This window comes from Erinaceus europaeus, chromosome 2 (assembly GCF_950295315.1).
Source record: "Erinaceus europaeus chromosome 2, mEriEur2.1, whole genome shotgun sequence".
NCBI lineage: Eukaryota > Metazoa > Chordata > Mammalia > Eulipotyphla > Erinaceidae > Erinaceus > Erinaceus europaeus.
Window position 1 is genome coordinate 166,396,024 of NC_080163.1, and position 22,006 is coordinate 166,418,029.

Sequence of the window (22,006 nt, forward strand, 5' to 3'; positions counted from 1 at the left end):
TTTAGCCTGCAGTAGTGTAAATGAGTGCAAATGATATATTAATCCCTTGCCTGAGATGGTCTCAGATTGCAGAGGAGCATCAGTAGGTAGACTTGAAGCTAGGAATTTGGATTTCCAAACCACTACTTCTTAGCAACCCTCTTCTGGCACAGACACAGAGAGCCTAAACATTCAAGTTATTTCTTATTCACAGCGGAGTATATTTTCTCTATGTCCTGAGATATTTTTACTTGGTCAAGAATAATGAAAAAACATTTTTAATATAAAGAAACCTTTTTAAAAGTTTTTTTTCTTTTTGCTTGGTAAGAGAGAAACAGAGATGGAAAGGGGAGATAGAGTGGAAAAAGAAAGTGAGACACATTAAGATAGTGTTTCACTGCTTGTGAAGCTTCCGCCTGCAAGTGGGGATCAGGGGCTTGAACCTTGGTCCTCTCACACTATATAACATGTGCCTCACAAAGTGACCTTTAAAAAAAGATGTATATATTGATGTATTTTAGTACACCAGAGTTTCATACTTACATAATTCTACTGTAGCCAACAGTTATTTTCTCCTTTTAAATTTAAAATGAAAAAATGGGGTCCAGGAGGTGGTGTAAGCAGTGGAGTGCACATGTAACAATGCACAAGGACTAAGGTTCAAGCCCAAGATCCAACCAGCTGAGGAGAAGCTTCACAAGTGGTGAGGCAGCGCTGCAGGTGTCTCTCTGTGTCTCCCCCTCTACATCTTCTTTTCCCTCTCAATTTCTATCCAGGAAATAATTAATGAATAAAATATACATGGGGCCAGCTGTGGTGCATCTGGTTAAGCACACAAATTACAGTGCATAAGGAACCAGGTTCAAGACCTTGGTCCCCAGCTGCAGGGGGTAGGGGAAGCTTCACAAGTGGTAAAGCAAGGCTGTAGGTGGTTCTCTGTCTCTCTCCTGTTCTATCTCCCCTCCCCTCCCTATTTCTCTGTCTCTGTCCAATTATAAATAAATATATTAATATATATAAAAGAAATTTGACTTTAAAAATGAAATAGAAAAAGTGGGAGAAAGAGCATGTGAGAAACATCACAGTACCTGCCATCATGCCTGGTGCTCCCATGTTGTGTTAGGGCTCAACACCAGGTCTGCAAGCATGGTGATGTGATGTGCACTCTATTGGGAGAGCAAGCTCTGGACCCCTTCGTTTATTTATTTTTATGGATAGAGCACCACTCAGAACTTCTGTATGCTGGGGATCAATCTTGGGGCCTTATGCATGTGCAGTATGCAATTTACCAATAAGCTACCTCTCAGTTCAATGCTTACAATTTTGAGATAAAGACCTAAGCACAGATCTACTATCCACTGAACTTGGCTTGCTGTGTCTGTGTTACTGTTCAGTGGTGCCAGGAATCAAGCCCATGGACTCCCATATGTAAGGCATGTGCAGAATGACTCTTCGAACAGTTGTTAAGTGATTCTAATAAATAAATCTTATCTGCAGTGTCCTGAGAGGTGGTGCAGTGAATAAGACATTGGACTCTCAAGCATGAAGTGCTGAGTTTAATCTCTGGCATTCCATAGGTCACAGTGATGCTCTGGTTCTTCCCTCACACCTTCTCATTAATAAATCTTTTTTTTTCCTTTCCATTTTGTTGCACTTGTTGTTTTATAATTATTATGGTTATTATTATTGTTATTGATGTCATTGTGGATAGGACAGACAGAAATTGAGAGAGGAGGGAAAGATAGAGGGTGAGAGAAAGATAAGACATCTGCAAACCTGATTCACCACTTATGAAGAGACAACCTGCAGGTGGGGAGCCAGGAACTCAACCCAGGTTCCTTGCACCAATCCTTGTGATTTGCATCACCTGCACTCAACCTCCTGCACTACCACCTGACCCCCACCTTTCTTTTTTTCTTTTATTTATTTTCTTTTATTTTATTTCTTTTATTTTTATTTATTATTTCTTTTATTTACCTGTCGACACGACTTTCTCTATAATCTTCTGGTAAAGCCTATCTCGAAGCACATGCAGAGCGATTTCTTTGTTTTTTTTATCTGGGAGCGTCCTTGCTGGCATTCAACTACAAGCCCTGGAAAATTACCAAGACCAAAGACAGATGGGAGTTCCCACAAGGCAAACTAAAACAGAACCAAGATATTTAAGACAAGCAAACATGAATCAGGAAATTACTACAAAAGGTTAAGAACATTTTAGATTTAAGAGGCTTTAGAATTGATACCTAAGGGAGGCAGAAGGTAGCACAGTGGGCTAAGCCCATATGGCACAAAGAGCAAGGACCGTTTAGGATCCTGGTTCAAGCCCCCTGCTCCCCACCTGCAGTGGAGTCACTTCACAGGTAGTAAAGCAGGTCTGCAGGTGTCTCTCTGTCTCTATTCCTCTCTATCTCCCCCTTCTCTCTCAATTTCTCTTTGTCGCTATCCAATAACAACAAAAAAAAAAAAGAAAGAAAGAAAAGAAATGATACATAGATTGCTATATGGAAAACTGGGAATTGTTATGCAAATACAAACTATTGTATTTAATGTGGAATGTAAAACATTAATTCCCCAATAAAGAAATTAAAAAGAAAAAGAGAGAAAGAAAGGAAGAAATGATACCTAGCTTAAGATGTAATAACTGTTAACTCACCTGTAAAGAAGGAAGCTTCACAGGCGGTTAAGCAGTGCTGTTGGTGTCTTTCTCTCTACCTCCCCCTACGATCTCAGTTTCTCTGTCTTTATTCAATAAACAAGTAAAGTAAAATAAATCTTGAAAAAATACTTGTAAATGGTTGCTCTGATACTGATATCTTGAGGTGTTTCCTATATGAAGGCTGAATGTAGCAACACCTATTGATGAGGATGATTCTTTCTCCAAGTTCTGCCTCCCAATCCCACCCCAGCACATTCATTTACTTTAAAAGATCAACATACAGCAGGGTATTGTGACCCAAATGTAGATACACACATTGTCTGTCTCAAGGAGAACTAAGTCAGCTTGACCCACTTCAATCATCAATACAGAGATGTTGAAAATAACATGTTTATATAGAGAGACCAATGCAAAGAAGCTACCCAGTGTCTTAAAAAAATTATAGTGACTGTTCTTTCCTTTGCCTTGGTTCTAAATTTGTTGAATTTGGATTTTAAATGGGCCTGGCCTACTGTTGAGTCCAGTTACCCACCTAAATCTAGGTGCAGGTTGTCTGTTTCTTAAAAAGAAAACATAGCATAGCATGTGGCTGGGGGTCTGATCCTGCACACTGCAAGTGAAAACACAGGCAGGCAATGGGCGGGACTCCTTGCATAGAGGAGCAGTGCTTTGCATGTCTCCCTCTCTTAAAGGATACAGAATGGAGACTGGCAGGGAGGCCTCTCAGCTGTCCCATGCAGGTGCAAGGTTCTGGGTGGGATTGATCCCCAGGCACAATATTTGAGAAAAAATTTTTAAAAGACTTTGTATTATTTAAAAGATTTACAGTTAAGAGAACAATATTACCATGATTTTATTCAAAAAAGCCAATCTGCAGTCCTGGAGGCTGGCAGAGTGGTTGGAGTTTTGGACTCAAGCATGAGGTCCTGAATTCTACCTCCAGCATCACATGTTCCAGACTGATGCTATAGTGTTTTTCCTCTCTCTCTCTCTCTCTCTCTCTCTCTCTCTCCTCCCTTTCTCCCTCACTGATTAATAAATCTTTTAAAAGAGCTTCAGCATATGTAGAACCAGAGTTCAGACAGACCTGGGATCCCACACATACAAATCCAGATCTCTTGCCACTGAACCGCCTCCCAGGTTGCATTAACTGGCTCTTTAAAAGATTATAATTATTTATATGTGTGTACATATATTTTATAATCCTTTTTTTGAAAAAAATATGGTATGCCTCATGAATCTGTGTGTAATCCTTGAGCAGGGGCCATGCTAATCTTCTCTGTTATCATGCCACTTTTAGTATATGTACTACGGAAGCTAGGACTATATTATAATCTCATTTAAAAAGTGTTAAGAGATGGAGACAGTTGGAGTCAGGCAGTGGCACAGTGGGTTAAGCGCACATGGCGCAAAGCTCATGGACCAGAGGAAAGATCGCGGTTCTAGCCCCTGGCTCCCCACCTGCCCGGGAGTCCCTTCACAGGTGGTGAAGCAGGTCTGCAGGTGTCTGTCTTTCTCTCCCCCTCTATGTCTTCCCCTCTTCTCTCCATTTCTCTCTGTCCTATCCAACAACAACGACATTAATCACCACACAATGTTAAGCAACAAGGGCAACAAAATGGAAAAATAAATAAAAATAAAAAAGAGTTGAAAAGAATAGACAAGAAAAAAAAAAGAAAGGGAGACAATGAGACCTTGGTGGCAACACAACAACAAAAATAAAATAACCTATTTATACTCTAGAATTGCAGAATGGCTAGGGCAATGGCTCTGTATGAATTAAGTCCTGAATTCAATCCCCAGATTTGCATGTGCCATAGTCATGCTCTGCTTCTCTTTTTTGTATTAATAAATAACATTTTTCCTTTTTTTAATTTCCTTTTTTTAATTTCTTTTTTTTTTTTTTTTAAAACCGCGGTTCCTGCCCGGTTCCTACCCAGCTCCAACATCGGCTGCTGCCTGGCTCTGTGGGGCTCCTAGTGCAGCTCCCACCTGCCAGCATCCTGGCTGCCCCATTGTGTGAGTAGGCAGACTGCAGTCTCCCCAGGACTGTCCCCACAGACACAAGAACCCCAGGCAACCCCTGCCCACCCCCCACCACACACGGAGCCCTGCCAGGCCCAGGCCACCGGGACGAGGGGGGTTGGGGGTGGGTGTTGGCAGTGCCCTCCAGGACCAGCAGGTTGCAAAGTGCCAGACCTTCAGCCCAGACCCAATCCACAGCCCAGGCCCAGGGCTCAACAAGGGTTGGAGCCAGCTGGCTTGGGGCACCCCTCTGAAATGCATGTCTCTTCTGAGAGAGACAGAGGCAGAGAAAACACTTCAGTTCTAGTAGTGCGAGGAGACCCCCAGCCTGGACCCGCACCCCGTGCCCCAGCCTCCTTCACCCTAATTTGGGAGCTTGGCTCGCCATGTTTCCTCAGACCAAACTCGAAGTTCAGGATTCCAAACAGCCGTCCCCGAGGACCTCCTCGTGGGCCACACCTAGAGGAAGGACAGCGGGTGCACATTTCGGCTGGGCAGACACACGGAAAGTTTTCTGGGCCTGGCTGCTCCTGAAGCCAGGTCGGTGGGTTCCGGGGTCCCCTCCTGCCAGGGCGTTTGGGGTGCTCGGGAGGCGCACTGCCTGGACTCCAGCTGCGCTGGCGGGTCCTCACCCTCCGGGCACTTGGAGCCACCAGCACTGACATGCTGGGTGAGGCCCAGGGACCTAGGACCCCTCTCCCGGCAGGAAGGAAAGGGAAGGCCGGCTGCCCAGACTCTCCAGCGGGGTCCATACGCTCGCGCTCACGGAAGCCAAAAGCAGCACGATCTGGGGGCGCGCAGCCACCCTTCCAGGGTGTCCCTGCCAGGGGTGCGGGGTCTGGGGGCTCGCGGACACCTCCCCTGGGTGCGCCCCTGCCGGGGGTGCGCATGGCTCCATCTTGGGGAGTGCCCTGCTCAAGGCCGCTGGGTGCTGGAAGTTTGGGGGGGTGCGCAGCCACCTCTAAGGGGTGCGCCTGTCCCGGGGTACTGGGTCCGGGGGCGCTGGCCCCTCTGCGGCTGTACCCCGACTTCGCCCCTCACTCCACCCAGCACCTTCCCAGGCAGGCACAACAACCCATCCTTCAAGGGCACAGGAACCAGGGGCCACTTACTTGGAATTGGAGGAATCTCACTAGATGGGCTCCAGCACTATGGACCTGGCCACTGGCTGCTGTCTGGCACAGCACCTTGGGGAGTCCCCAGCAGTACTTCCACACGGGGCCTCCGCACAGTTCTTGCTGGGTGCTCAGGGCGCAGGGCCGAGGCCCCAGCGCTGGGGCTTATGGGTGCGACACAACGTGGCATGGCTCAATGCTGCCTGGGGGTGATGCGATGCTATGCTACTCAATGTGACGGGGCGACAGGGTCTTAGGGCGCGGGCCTCAGGGCTCCATGGTGCTCCTGTGGATGCAGCTGGGACAAAGGGAAGAAGAGAAGAATGGAAGACAGGGTGAGAGAAAGATAGACACCTGCAGACCTGCTTCACTGCCTATCTTTCTCTCCCCCTCTCTGTCTTCCCCTCCTCTCTCCATTTTTCTCTGTCCTATCCAACTACAAGGACATCAATAACAACAATAATAACTACAACAATAACAACAAGGGTAACAAAAGGGAAAATAAATATTTTAAAAATTAAAAAATAAAAATATTTTTATTATCTTTGTTTATTGGATAGTAACAGAAGAAATCAAAAAGGAAATGGGAAGTAAAGAGGGAGAAGAGAGAGAAAGAGAGAGAGAGAGAGAGAGAGAAACCTGCAGCACTGCTTCACCATTCACAAATCTTTTCCTCTGCAGGTGTGGTGGGGACTCAAATCCAAAATAAATTTTAAGAATCTAACTCAACTCATTTTGTGTTGATGGTGTTAGGGTTTAGAGACAGACTTAAGTTTGAATAAAATCTAGAGACAGGATGTAAAGTTCAAAATCTCAGAGCCAGAAAAAGAAATAGGGCTTTGCCCAGACCCATCCCTGCTACCTGCAGGATGAGATTGCCTGAGAGGAGGACAAACCAGTAGGAATATAATATCCCTTTGGAATATATATCCCATGGAATATAATATCCTTTTGGAATATATATCCCTTTGGAATACAACTAAAATAGGCCTACTAGCTAGCTTCAAAATGGAGACCCCAAATCTTCATCTGCAATATTCCAGCCTTTAGGTTCATGATGGGTCAACAATTTGTTTGGCTTTATATATTAACTCTTTTTTCAGCCACCAGGTTTCAGATGCTACCAAGATGCCTACCAGACTTCCCTGGTCGGACGACTCCACCAATGTGTCCTGGAGCCCCACTTCCCCAGAGCTCTGCCCAACTAGGGAAAGAGAAAGACAGGCTGAAAGTATGGATCCACCTGTAAACACCCATGTTCAGCATGGAAGCAGTTACAGAAGCCAGACCTTCTACATTCTGCACACCATAATGTCCCTAAGTCCATACACCCAGAGGGATAAAGAATAAGAAAGCTTTCAGGAGGGGATGGCATGCAGAGTTCTGGTGGTGGGAATTGTACCCCTCTTATGCTATGGCCTTGTCAATGTTTCCATTTTATAAATAAAACTTTAAAAAAGAATAGCGGGGTTCCCGGAACATGGTGGACTGAGAAGCTGCTAGTGGCTTGAGCTCTGACCACATTGTCTGGAAATGGTAGGATTTTCTGCCTTCAGTACGCCAGTCAATAAGGGGTCCTAACTTAATTTGGGTTAAAAATAGAGTAGAAAAAAAGGAAAAAAATTTTTTCTTTTAAATTATTATTCCCAAAGCGAACCTCCTCCCCCTCACCCCCCCATAACCAATCCCGGGGGACCACCTCCTAGCAGGCTCCTCTGCTGAGCTTCTTTCTTTACCAAGATTCCTGTCCCACCAGGGAGTACCATTCATTCTAAGTCTATTCCCTTCTGAAACCTCTGGCCTTTTTTCTTTCTAAGTAGCCACCCCTCCCCCACATAGATAATTAAATAATAAAAAATAAACAAATAAAAAACTCTTTCCTTTAACTGCTCTTTTATTACTGTTCTTTTTCTTGTCTTTTCTCTCTCTCTCTCTCTCTCTCTCTCTCTCTCTCTCTCTTTGTGGCTTCCAAAGCCACAGGCCCCATCTCCCACATCACCAAACAGTGTGCTTTCACTGAATTCACTGATACACATTTGGGAATTATTTTTGGGATGAAATCTGACTCAGAGTGGACTCTCACTATGAGTATCTCTGATCAACTTCCCTTCCTCCTTTAGCTACCCCTAGAATATACAGTGGATAATAGATTTGTATAACTGTCTATCCCAGCTATCCTTGTCTAGTCCTGAGGTTTTTTTTATTATTTTTTTTCTTCTTCTTTCTTAACAATCAGCTACCTCTGCTCACGAGGTTTGAGGTAATCTGGGACAGGGTGTTTTTTTTACCCTGCTCTATTTTATTATTAATATTATGTAAAGGCATATATCTTCCCCCCCTTTAGGTTGATCAGAATTAACTCTTAGGGTATCTTTCATTGCTAGGGTAGTGGGCATCTTATCTATTGTGGGAGGAACTTGTCTCATTACTCCTACCTCCTCTACAGACTCTCGCCTTCCTCCTCCTAGCTAATTAAAAAAATTAAATTAAAAGTAAAGTAATCAAAAAAACTTTCCTTTCACTGCTCTTTAATTACAGCTCTTTTTTATCTTTTCTCTTTTCTCTCTCTTGTTTCTTTTTTTATCTTGTCATGCACTTCTTCCTTCCTTCTTCTTTGCCTTTATGAATTTGTGAATTATTTTGGGGAAGAAATCTGACTCAGAGTGGACTCTCTATGTGTCTATCTCTGCTCTAGTTCCCTTTCCCCTCTTGTTACCCCTAGAATATACAGTGGATAGTAGATTTGCATAACTGTCTATTGTTGCTATCCCTTTTTTTTTTACTCTTTCTTCTTCACTGGGATTTGGTTACTATTTTTTCACAGACTGGAGATATTGTTTGGCTAACTGGTAGTGATTAAACTGCTTCAATACTTGCTACAGTTGCTATTGTAATTCCTGAGGTTGGTGAGTGAAATTGTCATAAAGGTATTTAGTACAGTGTTAATTGTACTGAAGACACAACAAAAGATGAATAACAGAGCATAAAAAAAGAAACACATTAAAAATGGGTAGATCAAAAACAAATAAAACTGCTACTCCAATGAATGAAGACAAGAGCCCAGAAGAAACTACAAATCAGCCAGAAGTAACCATAGATAAGAAAAGGATACAAGCAATAATAAACTTATTAATGACAGAAATGAAAACAACTTTGGAGGAAAGGAATGGCACTATTCGGAAAACAAGTTGAGACCCCTAAGGAAAATACTGATTATCTTGAGGCAATTAGAGAACTGAAACCTCAAATAGCTCTAATGAAGAAAGAAGCTGAGGCAAGGGAAAGCAGAATAACAGAAGCAGAAAACAGAATTAGTCAGACAGAGGATAAGTTAGAGAAAAATAACAAAGAGGTGAAAGAGCTCAAAAAGAGACTGAGAGACACTGGAAACAACAACAGAGACATATGGGATGATCTCAAAAGAAGTAACATTCCTTTAATTGGCCTGCCAGAGGAAGAAAGAGAGGAAGGGGAAGCAAACATTCTAGAGGAAATAATAGAAGAAAACTTCCCAGACCTGAATAACAGAAAGGACATCGAGATTCAAGAGGCCCAGAGAGTTCCAAACAGATACAACCCAGACTTGAAGACACTAAGACACATCATAGTCACTATGAGAATAATTAAGGATAAACAAAGGATCCTGAAGGCTGCAAGAGAGAAACAATAAGTCACATACAGGGGAAATGCCATAAGATTATCTGCAGACTTCTCCAATCAAACTCTAAAAGCCAGAAGAGAATGGCAAGATATCTATCGAGCCCTGAATGAAAAAGGGTTTCAACCAAGGATAATATATCCTGATAGACTTTCATTCAAACTAGATGGAGGGATCAAAACCTTCTTAGACAAACAACAGTGAAAGGAGCCAACCATCACCAAGCCGGCCCTGAAAGAGGTTCTAAAAGACCTCTTATAAACAAGAACATCACTATAAATACTTGCAATATATCAGAGCAAACAAAAATTTTTATTTGAACAATGGCACTACAATACATTAAATCCATAATATCAATAAATGTCAATGGTTTAAACTCACCCATCAAAAGGCACAGAGTGGGGGGATGGATCAGAAAGCATAATCCAACCATATGCTGCTTGCAAGAATCACATCTGTCACAACAAGATAAACACAGACTTAAAGTGAAAGGATGGAAAACTATCATACAGGCTAATGGACTACAAAAAAGGGCAGGAACAGCCATTCTCATCTCAGACACTATAGATTTTAGGTTAAAAAAGTAACAAAAGATAGGCAAGGACATTACATAATGATTAGAGGATCAATCAGCCAAGAAGACATAACAATTATTAACATCTATGCACCCAGTGAGGGGCCATCTAAATACGTCAAGCGCTTACTGAAAGAATTTCAATAATACATCAATAATAATACAGTAATACCCCACTCTCACACTTAGACAGATCAACAAAGCAGAGAACCAACAAAGATACAAGAGAATTGAATGAAGAGATAGACAGACTAGACCTCTTGGACATTTTCAGAGTCCTTCACCCCAAAAAACTGGCATACACCTTCTTTTCAAATCCACATAATACATACTCAAGGATAGACCACATATTAGGCCACAAAGACAGCATCAATAAATTCAAGAGCATCAAAATCATGCCACGTATCTTTCAGACCACAGTGGAGTAAAACTAACATTTAACAACAAACAGAAGATTATTAAAAGTCACAGAAGTTGGAAACTAAACAACATTCTCCTTAAAACTTTCAGGAAACAGTTAGTACCCATACTTCTTAAGCTTTTCCATAAGATTGAAGAAACAGGTATACTCCCTTCCACCTTCTATGAAGCCAACATCACCCTGATACCAAAAGCTGATAGGGACAGAACAAAAAAGGAAAACTACAGACCAATATCTCTGATGAACATAGATGCCAAAATATTAAACAAGATCTTTGCTAAGATTTGCTAATGAGCTGAACTTGGATGGGAAAGGATGGGAAATTGAAAAACATAGTAAATATTAAAAAGAAATGTTTCTGAGTGGAGCCAGACATGTTCATTCCTACTAGAACCTGGTTTAAAAATGACAAGCTGAGAGCGGACCCCAGAGAGCCCTGAGCAGCCCCAGCGCCACCGCCTCCTAGTTACCATCACACCCTGGGAGGAGCTGCAGCTGCAGCAGCTGGCCCCAGTCACCATCATGGCAACCATGAGCAGAGTGGCCTAGACCCAGCAGCCACAGGCCGCCCCCGCCCTCAGCACCACAGACACCAAGCCTGGTGCCACGGGTAGTGGCACAGGGAGCGGCTGCCCAGGCAGCCTCACATCAGTGGCGCCTGCTGGCAGGGACAAGAAGATCAAGGCAATGAAGGTTATGGGAACAGTAAAATGGTCAATGTAAGGAGCAGATATGGTTTCAACAACAGGAATGAGCTGAAGACCTTAAGTGCTTGCTTTTTGCCCCTTGACCAGATAACCAGAACTATCTGCATTATCTATGCAGCAAGGGGTTTTTTATTATTTTTACCTAAAGATGTCTCTTTTTGGTAATGTGAAACATGTTTTTTTTTTTTTTTTAAAAAAAAGGCCTGGTTTTTCTCAATACACCTTTAAAGGTTTTTAAATTGTTTCATATCTGGTAAAGTTGAGATTTTTAAGAACCTCATTTTGAATTTGTAATAAAAGTTTACAACTTGATTTTTTCAAAAAATAAAAGGCAACAAGCTGCAAGCATCTGTTAATAAAGGTCTTAAATTAAAAAAAAAAAATGACGAGCCATCTTCTGTTTCCCGAGGAGAAGACTGCAAAAGAGACCTTGGTTTTACATTTTTACTAAATTTGCCATATAAACATTTAATTATATATAGTTGAATTAATTTAAAAATCTACTTTAATCTTAAATATGCTAAGTATAGAAACTAAAAATCATGTATTAAGAATCACACTATGAATCCCAAAGTATGTGTTTTCACATTTATTGAAAATATTTTATTAAAGATGTCCAGAGGGGAGTCAGCACCATAGCAGTCTAGCAAAAACCAAACAATGCATACATAACATTACTGACTTCCGTTGATGCTTCAAAACAATAGCAATTAAAAAGTTATAGCACTGTAACAAAACCAATTTATAGACCAACAAAACGAAATTGAAATTCCATAAATAAACCCCTATGTGTGTACTAATAAAGGACTAAAACCTTTACAGTGGGGGGAAAGAAGGCCTCTTCAATAGCTGATACTGGGTAGTCAATTGCAGAAAAATGAATCTGCACCAGCCTTTAACACCATATGCCAAATTAACTCAAAATGGACCAAAGACCTTGTTGTTAGAACTGAGACTAAAAAATATAGAGAAGAAAACATTGGTGAAACACATCCACAATTTAACATCAGGCTCTATATGGAGACTCATCACACTATGGGTAAGCAAAACTAAAACAAGGTTAAATTACTGGGACTATATCAAATTTAACAGCTTCTACACATTAAAAGAAAACTTCACACACACACACACACACACACACACACACACACACACACACACACACACATAAAGGTAACCCGGAAATTGGGAGAAGATACCTGGATGTCACAAAACTGACAAGAGACTGATCACAAATGACAATAAATCAATCATATGACTCAACAATAACAACAAAACAATTAAACCCATTATTCAATCACTAATAAAAATAGGAAAAAAAAAAACAAGCAATGTTCCTCCCTCACCAAGTGTATAGAGAACATGTTTTCTTTAGTATTTTTGTTAAGCTAGCTAGGCTAAACTCTTTTCTAAATATACTACAGAATGAATGTGGAGCTTCAGAAAGTTACTAAGAAGGTAGCTAGCAGATAGTGTGCTTCTGTGTTTTTATAGATTTTTTTCTCTTGCTTTCTTTAAATTAGTGATTTAATAATGATTAAGAAGATTGTGGGATAAGAGGAGTACAATCCCATACAATTCCAGTCACCAGAGTTCCCTATACCCTCCCCTCCACTGGAAGGTTGCCTAATCCTTATCCCTCTGGGAGAATGGACAAAAGATTTCTTCTTTTTGCCTCCAGGCATAATTATAGCTGGGGCTTGGTGCCTGCACTACAGTCCACTGCTCCTGGAGGTCATTATTTCCCATTCTTTTGTCCTAGTTGTTACTGCTGTGGTTATTGTTGCCATTGCTATTGCTGTTGGATAGGACAGAGAGAAACAGAGAGGACAGGAAGACAGAGACTGAAAAGGAGAGCAACACCTACAGTCCTGCTTCACCACTTGTGAAGTGACCCCCCCCCACAGGTGGGGATCCAGGGGTTCCAACCAGGATCCTTAGGCCAGTCTTTGCACCTTGTACTGTGTGCACATAATCCACTGCACTACCGCCAGGCCCTGAATTTGCTTTATATTTATATAAATCTTATATATATATATATACATATATGTATAACACTTGTTAATTATTTACAAGATGCCTTCAAATTCTTCTATTAAATTTTTATTTATTCATTTATCCTTTTGTTGCCCTTGTTGTTTCAAGTTCTTAATAATAACTGACCCTATTATTAATATTCTCAAATGTGTACAAAGAGAGGAAAGGCTACGTAACTAAGAAAGACTACTAACCTCAGTCCAGAAACATTTTTTTCATTCTGGGACTATATCAATTCACATCTAGACCATCCCCAAACAGCAGTGTTGTTTCCTCTGATGTCTGCACATTGGCTTCCATATAGAGTCTACAAGGATATGTACACTGAATTGTTACTGTTTACCTATTTGCTACAGATTTAAAGATTCTTTTAACTTCTTTTTTTAAATATTTATTCCCTTTTGTTGCCCTTGTTTAATTGTTGTAGTTACTATTGTTGTTGTTATTGTTGCCTTTGTTGGATAGGACAGAGAAATAGAGAGAGGAGGGAAAGACAGAGAGGGGAGAGAAAGATAGACACCTGCAGACCTATTTCACAGCCCGTGAAGCAACTCCACTGTAGGTGGGGAGTTGGGGGCTCAAACCGGGATCCTTAGGCCAGTCCTTGTGCTTTGTGCCATGTGTGCTAAACCCACTGGGCTACCGCCCAACTCCAAGATTCTTTAAATGTGCTTTTTAAAAATATATATGTTTTTTATTTTCCCTTTTTTGCCCTGGTTCATTTTTATTGTTGCAGTTATTACTGTAATTATTGATGTCGTCATTGTTAAAAATGACAGAGAGAAATGGACAGAGGAGGGGAAGACAGCGGGGGTGGGGATAAAGATAGACACCTGCAGACCTGCTTCACCATCTGTGAAGGACTCCCCTGCAGGTGGGGAACCTGGGCCTCGAACAGGGATCCTTAGGCCGGTCCTTGTGCTTCGTGCCACCTGCGTTTAACCTGCTGCACTACCGCCCAGCTCCTCCAGATTCTTTTAACTTTTTTCTCTCAACATCATTGTTTATTTTTTTTTTTACGTTCTGTGTTTTGTTTTCCTCACTAGGGTTATTTCTGGGTATTGGTGCCTGCACAAGGAATCTATCATATTTTACATATGAATTTGCTTTTGTTACAAAAGGCTTGGTTACAAAATCCTGCGCCTGGTAGTGCCTTGCTTAGCAACCACCCCTAAAAAAGCCCCGCGCGCTAGCTGGCACTTGGAGAGCAGGGCATCAGCCACCCCCTGATGGTGCACGCCTTCCCCCCACCCCAGTAGCTGCAGCCGAGGCCACCCTGCACCAGCGACCCCACACCTCTCCTTTCCCGCAGGTCCCAGAGAGCGTCACCACAGGGAATTGACCAGGGAGGTTGGGGGGGTGCAATGTGCTGCCACCGCCACCGCCACCGCCACCGCCACCACCACCACCACCACCACCACCACAACCACCACCGCGGCTGCCCCTCTGGTGCCAGAATCCGAGTCCCAGTCAGCATGTAGCCCTCTTGCTGGACAGCCCCTCCATGGGTCTCCCGGCTACTGGGCTCACAGGGCCGAGGAGGGACCGTCCGTCGCACCTCCGCGGCACCCCACTAGGCGCCCTCCCTGTGTTAGGGTCCGGTAATCCACAGAAATCACCAAGAGACCAGAGCGATGTAAAATCAACAGAGTCTTTATTAGCTGGCGCCAGGGACGAACACACTGAGCCACCACGCAGTGGTGGTCAGAAATGCTTGACCCCCTCTATAGTTTCTATTGAGATTATATAGGGTTTAGGGCAGGGGGGCTACGTGACAAGCATCGTGTTAGTTTAGTTAAAAAAAAGTGTTCCCAAGCCATAGCAGGAGGAAGCAGGGGGGTAGGGGTTGCGACTTTTGGTTTCTTCCCTTCTGCCTGGTCAGCAGGATGTTGCAGGTTGGGGAGTTGCCTTTGTTAAGCAGGACATGCTGCGGTGGGTAGGAAGCTAAGTCGTCAAGCAGACGCTGTGCTGTGCTCCTACTCATTTGTGAACCTTCAGGTTCTACCAGTATGGTACACATCTGACTGACTGATCCAATGAGCCTTAGAATACAGGTGGCTTTACACTACTGAGAAAATATTAATAAGCCTATGAATACCTATTTGGCACATACCAGTCACCAGAGTTTTGATGTACCTTTCTAAGTCAGAATCTACAGAAAGTCTAAGAGTTGAGTGCAATCAACTTCAGTGTCAGCAAGAGCAGCTCTGCCAATTACATGAACACAATCTGTAATTAGCTAGTGGTCATATTTCTTCAGTGTCTGATTGGTTAAAAACATATCTCTAGCTGCAATTTCAACTGTTAATTTGAATGATAGTGATAATAGCTGTATCACAAGATTAAAGTCAGGACCACCTTACTGACTGGACAGTGGCAATCATAATGAAAACCATACTTTAATATTAGTTAAAGAGTAAAGGCCAGGCCAGGCGGTGCTTCACCAGGTTAAGCGCACATAGTACAAAGTGCAAGGACCTGCACAAGGTTCCCAGTTCAAGCCCCTGGCTCCCCTCCTGAAGGGGGGGTCACTTCACTTCACATCAGCAAAGCTAGTCTGCAGGTGTCTATCTTTCTCTCTTCCTCTCTATCTCCCCCTGCTCTCTCAGTCCTGTCTAATAACAGAAAAAATGCCTGCAGGAGCAGTGGATCCATGGTGCAGGCACTGAGCCCCAGCAACAACACTGGAGGCAAAAAAAAGTAAGAGACAAACGAAACATAAATGCAAATAGTATATAAATACAAGTATTAATCATCTCCAGGGATGAGTTTTAAATTGAAAATGTATTTTAAGATGAGACATTGTATATTCCTAAAATTACCACTCATTGTAAAAACAACATGTAAGCATACCCATATACTTGCAAGGAAGACCTTAAAACTAGAAAATAGAGAGCTAGGCGGTAGCAGTGCAGTGGGTTAAGCACAGATGGTATGAAACGCAAGGACCTGCGTAAGGACCCCAGTTCAAGCCCCCAGCTCCCCACTTATAGGGGAGTTGCTTCACAGTCAGGGAAGTAGGTCTTCAGGTATCTGTCTTTCTCTCCCCCTATCTTCCCCTCCTTTCTTGATTTCTCTCTGTCCTGTGCAGCAGCAACAACAATAGCAATGGCAACAATAAAAATATCAACAACAAGGGCATCAACAAAGGCAGCAAAAATGGGGGAAATGGTTTCCAGAAGCAGTGGATTCACAGCGCAGGCACCGAGCCCCAGCAATAACCCTGGATATATATATCCACATATATTCAAGGTGGGAGAAATAGACAATTTTAGGATGTAGGAAAGATTTGGGAGCAATCCAAAGATGTCATCGTGGGCAGTGAAAGAAATCTTGTTGTGTAAGCTCTCTAGAAAGAGTATCTCATTCATACGGGCACAAGGAAGCCTCTCAAAACCAGACACAGTAACACCTGAGGCAGCATTCCTTTATTAATTATCTGAGTGCTGAAGACAAGGCAGTTCAAGTCAGAAAGCAGCAGATACATAGACTCCAGTTTCCTAAATAACCTGTAGGTGAAATCACTGGGGCTCCCGGGGGTGGGGGGTGTTTAGAAGAGCTGAGTTCTATGGACTGCAAAGACTAGAGACAAAAGTGGTAAATAACCTGAGGTCAAACTCATGCAGTTGAATGAGAAGATAACTGTATCTGTACTGTTGGTAAAATGTCTTCTCTCTGGGGGTCGGGTGGTGGTGCAGTGGGTTAAGCACAGGTGGCGCAAAATGCAAGGACCAGCATAAAGATCCCAGTTCGAGCCCCCGGCTCCCCACCTGCAGGGGAGTCCCCCTTTCTGTCTTCCCCTCCTCTCTCCATTTCTCTCTTTCCTGTCCAACAATGAACAACATCAACAATGGTAATAATAATAACCACAATGAGGCTACAACAACAAGGACAATAAAAAAGTGGGAAAAAATGGCCTCCAGGAGTGGTGGATTCATGGTGCAGGCACCAAGCCCAGCAATAACTCTGGAGGAGGGGGAAAAAATGTCTTCTCTTTAAAAGGCAAGGAAACTAGACTCTGATATTTTTTAAATTGTCAAACAATAAAAAAAAAGTGCTAAGTGCCCTCCAGCGGCAGCTCCTCTCTTAGCACTGGGGGAAAAAATTGTCCTAAACTGAACAACCTTAGTCTTGGCCAACAGCCAAATAGCCAACAGCCCCAAATTCCACAATTATTTTGATTTTTCATAAGGTGATAAATTCACATACATCTTATAGCTATCTATGGATTTTTGTGCATGTGTGTATGTAACTTATAAGGCAGAACATAACCCAACCCATCAGCTCCAAACTCCACAATTATTTTGATTTTTTGTAAAGTGGTAATTTCACATACATCTTATAGGTATCTATGGATTTTTGTGCATGTGTGTATGTAACTTATAAGGCAGAAGATAACCCAACCCAACAGCCCCAAACTCCACAATTATTTTGATTTTTCTTATGGTAGAAAATTTACATACATCTTATAGGTAACTGTGGGTTTTTGTGCATGTCTGTATGTAACTTATAAGGCATAAGATACTTCATTTTGAATCTGAGCTATCTCGGGCAAATAATGAGAATGAAGGGTACTATAAATCAAACAAAGTAAGACTACAACTACATCTCAATTAGTTTTTAGGTCAAATGATATTTTTCATTTAAAATAATTAAGATCACCTAAGGAAATTTCTATAGCTTCATTATTCTGATCCTTAACACATGTAAAATAAAATCAGAAATAGATCACTTTTTTTCATTTAATTACTATTTTTAAAAATCTTGAATAGGGGAGAGGGCATAATGGTTATAAAAAAGACTGATATTTGATATTTTGAGGATTCAAGGTCTAAGTTTCATGTCCTTATCACCTTCATAAGCCAGACCTGAGCAGTCTTTCTCTCTTCATATCTTTCTCTTCATATCTCCACTTATTTATTAAAATAAATTTAATAAATAAGTAAAATCACACTACCAAATCCCCAACATCAAAAAGACCAGAAACAGCAGTTATTGGTGAGGGTATGAAAAAAAAGGATCCCTTATGCAGAGATATGTAAACTGGTCCAGGCTCTAGATAAAGCAAATGGAAGTTCCTCAAAGTATTAAAAATGAACAGCAGGGTGATGGCACAGCCAGTTGAGAGCACACATTACAGTGCACAAGGACACAGGTTCAGGCTCCTGGCCCCCACCTGCAGGGAGCAAGCTTCACAGGTGGTGAAACATGGCTGAGGGTGTCTCTCTGTCTCTGTCTCCCACTCTACATCCCCCTCCCCTCTCAATTTCTCTCTGTCTCTATGCAGTAATAAAGATTATAAAAAACTTTTTAAAATAAAAATAAACTGTACTTGGTCCTGGATAACATATTCATTTTGATGATGCTAATTCTTCCTATTATTTTTCTACTTCCTTGAATAGTGACTCATAATTTTAAGTATACAAATCTTTCACTTCCTTTGTTAGGTTTATTCCTACATATTCTATTGTTCTTATTGCTATAGTAAAAGGGATTGATTTCTTCTTCTGTTAATTTAGTGTTTCCATAGAGGTATGCCACTGACTTTTATATGTTAATTTTGTAGCCTGACATCTTACAATATTACTTGATAATTTCCAAGAGCTTACTGCTGGATTCTTTAGGGTTTTCTATGAATACTATCATATTATCTGCAAATGGTGAGTGTTTGACTTCCACCATACTAACTGTGGGTTTGTCATAGGTTGGTTTTATTATGTTTTCACCTCAATATTACCAAAAAAATCTTACTATCACAATAGAAGAAAACTGAGAGGATTTATCCACACTGAGAGGTGACAGACCTTCCCTTTCAGAACATGACACACCTGGACACAGCACTTCAAACAGCTTAGTCCACTATAATGCCCAGGTGTCTAGGGGTAGACCTCCGCCCAGGAAGATCCCACCTAGAAGTAGCCTTTGGCAAAAGCTTCTGTTCTGTCTCTAAGCAACCTCGATAGGAAAGCTCAGAGGGATATTTTATTTATTTATTTACTTATTTATTTATTCCTTTGTTGCCCTAGATGTTTTTTTTTAATAGTTATTGTTGTAGTCATTGCTGGATAGAAATGGAGATAGGAGGGGAAGACAGAGAGGAGGAGAGAGAAAGAGACACCTGCAAACCTGCTTCACCGCCTGTGAAGCTACTCCCCTGCAGGTGGGAAGCCCAGGGCTTAAACCAGGATCCTTACACTGGTATTTGTGCCTTGCGCCACCTGAGCTTAACCCTCTGTGCTACTGCCTAACTTCCAGGGGGATATTTTTAACAAGTGATCCACACTTACTTTGTCTTAGCATTACTGATAAAGAAGTGACATAATAAAACACTCCACATGTTCAAGTTACTTTATAACACCAGCTAGATGGATAGACAGTTATTAAGTAAAGAAGTAAGATTTTGTAGATAAAATAACTTTCAGACAAAGAAAGGGGTTGTTGGGAGTCGGCCAGTAGCGCAGCGGGTTAAGCGCACTTGGCGCAAAGCGCAAGGACCTGTGTAAGGATCCTGGCTCGAGCCCCCAGATCCCCACCTGCAGAGGAATAGCTTCACAAGCGGTGAAGCAGGTCTGCAAGTGTCTATCTTTCTCTCCTTCTCTCTCCATTTCTCTCTTTCCTATCCAACAACAACAACATCAATAATAACTACAACAATAAAACAACAAGGGCAACAAAAGGGAATAATAAAAATAAATATTAAAAAAGAAACAAACAAAAAAAGAAAGGGGTTGTTACTATACTACAATGTGGCACTAATATGTAAAGAGGTTAATGCATGTGAAATACATTAAATCTGAACACACACAAAGGGCAGGGTTGAGTATGTTTGGTGGTGAAAGCAGCACAAACTTTCTAGTTCTCTAGCTGTTTCCAGGAGTAAGAACACATTAAGATGCTGATGCAGATACCTAGTTTCACCATACTGCCTTTTTAATCCATGAAGACTGAACCCAATGCCATTAAGCTTATAGGGAAATTCTCACAAGTCAATTTCTAGCTTAGGCATGCAATTTAATAAATATCTGATTTTTCATGTACTGTCATAAATAAGGGAGCTTAAAACAGAGGAATATGACAATTTAGCACTTTTGATGGGTATAATTATTCCTACAAACAGATAAACTCAATTTCTAATTAATAATTGTATTTTTAATTTATTTAAGAAAAGAGGATCAGTGCATTAATCTGATTCATATCGTGTTAGAATCTAATTTAGAATCTCATGCTCACAAGTCCTGTACTCTACCACTGCACAACACACAGCCCACAAAACAAAATTGGACTCTTTTTAAAGTTGACTAGAGTGTTTCAGGATCCCTGAGGTGGATCAAGTCAATGTACCTGTTCTCTTAGAATATGAGCCTAAGGGAACTGGGCAGTGGCACAGCAGGTTAAGCACACATGGTGCAAAGCACAAGAACCAGTGTAAGGATCCTGGGAGTCGCTTCAAAAGAGGTGAAGCAGGTCTGCAGGTGTCTATCTTTCTCTCCCCCTCTCTGTCTTCTGCTTCTGTCTCCATTTCACTCTGTCCTATCCAACAACAAACGGCATCAATAAGGGCAACAATAAAACAAAAAGGGCAACAAAAGGGAACAAATTAATATTTATTTAAAATATAAAATAAAAAGAAGTATATGAGCCTAAAAGACCAGGAGAGAGCACCCTGTGTATCAGGGTAGTCAGTTGGCAATCCTTAGTGCTTGCGTGGTGCTAGTATTTCCTGACACCACTCCCTATTCCTCTGCACCAAAAATGCCATTGTGATTACTAAATGATTAGACTTCAAATCTTCTTATTTCTACTCTATGCCATTTAGATCAGAGTTAAATTATATGCACTGAAGACTGATGAAGGAAAACTCTACTTACATGTTTAAACTATCAGGCAGAGCTGAGCAATGTTTCTAAGTAAGACCCAAGAAAAGTTATCAGTGAGCTTACAGGAATTTCTAATTCTCCTCTATTTTTCTCTATGACTGACAGGGAGCTGCTACATGCTATAAAGCAAACTGTTGGAAGGAATTGTCTTTTTTAAATTTTTTAATTATAATCTTTATTTACTGGATAGAAAGAGCCAGAAATTGAGAGTGAAGTGTGATAGGAAGAGAGACACCTGCAACACTGCTTCACCACTCACAAAGCTTTCCCTCTGCAGGTGGAGACTGGAGCCTTGAACCTGGATCCTTCCACATCATAACATGTGCACTCAATCAGGAACACCACTACCTGGCCCCAGAATTCTTTTGTTTTTCATTAGGAAAGAACTAGAGATTATATCAGCAATGTCAAGTAAACATTTTCTATATGTCATAATGTTCCAAAATTCCACATAAATCTTGACAAAGCAGCATCAAGCAAATCATCTAGTCTGACGTCTATCAACTCTCTCATTACAGAAAACCTGAGGTCACAACATTGTCACAATATGACAGAACTGAAGTGTTCCACATGTGACTGTAAATGTGGTGAAAACTACAAGATGTCTAATATATATGCCACAAATTGAGCCTAAACATTTTTATTTTATTTTTAATTTATTCTTTTTATTTATTTTTTTGCTACCAGGGTTATCGCTGGGCTCCCTGCCAACACTAGGAATCCATGGCTCCTTGCAACTAATTTTTTCTGTTTTTTTGTTTATTTGAGAGGACAGATTGAAACTGAAAGAGAAGGGTAGATAGAAAGGGAGAGAGAAAAATATCTTCATCGCTCATGAAACTTTCTCTATCCAGGTGAGGAGTGGGTCTCAAACCCATATTCTTACACATGGTTATATGTGTGCTTAACCCAGTGCACCACTGCCTGTACCCTATTTTTAATTTTTTAAGCAAGCTG

The 22,006-nt window shown here is 41.5% G+C and overlaps 1 non-coding gene across 1 annotated transcript; it reads right to left on the minus strand.

The window, feature by feature from the left end:
- Positions 1 to 3,851: 3,851 nt before the first annotated feature.
- On the minus strand, positions 3,852 to 3,959 carry LOC132537260 (U6 spliceosomal RNA). The gene has a single exon (XR_009548721.1). It is a non-coding gene; the product is annotated as a U6 spliceosomal RNA (small nuclear RNA).
- Positions 3,960 to 22,006: the final 18,047 nt, after the last annotated feature.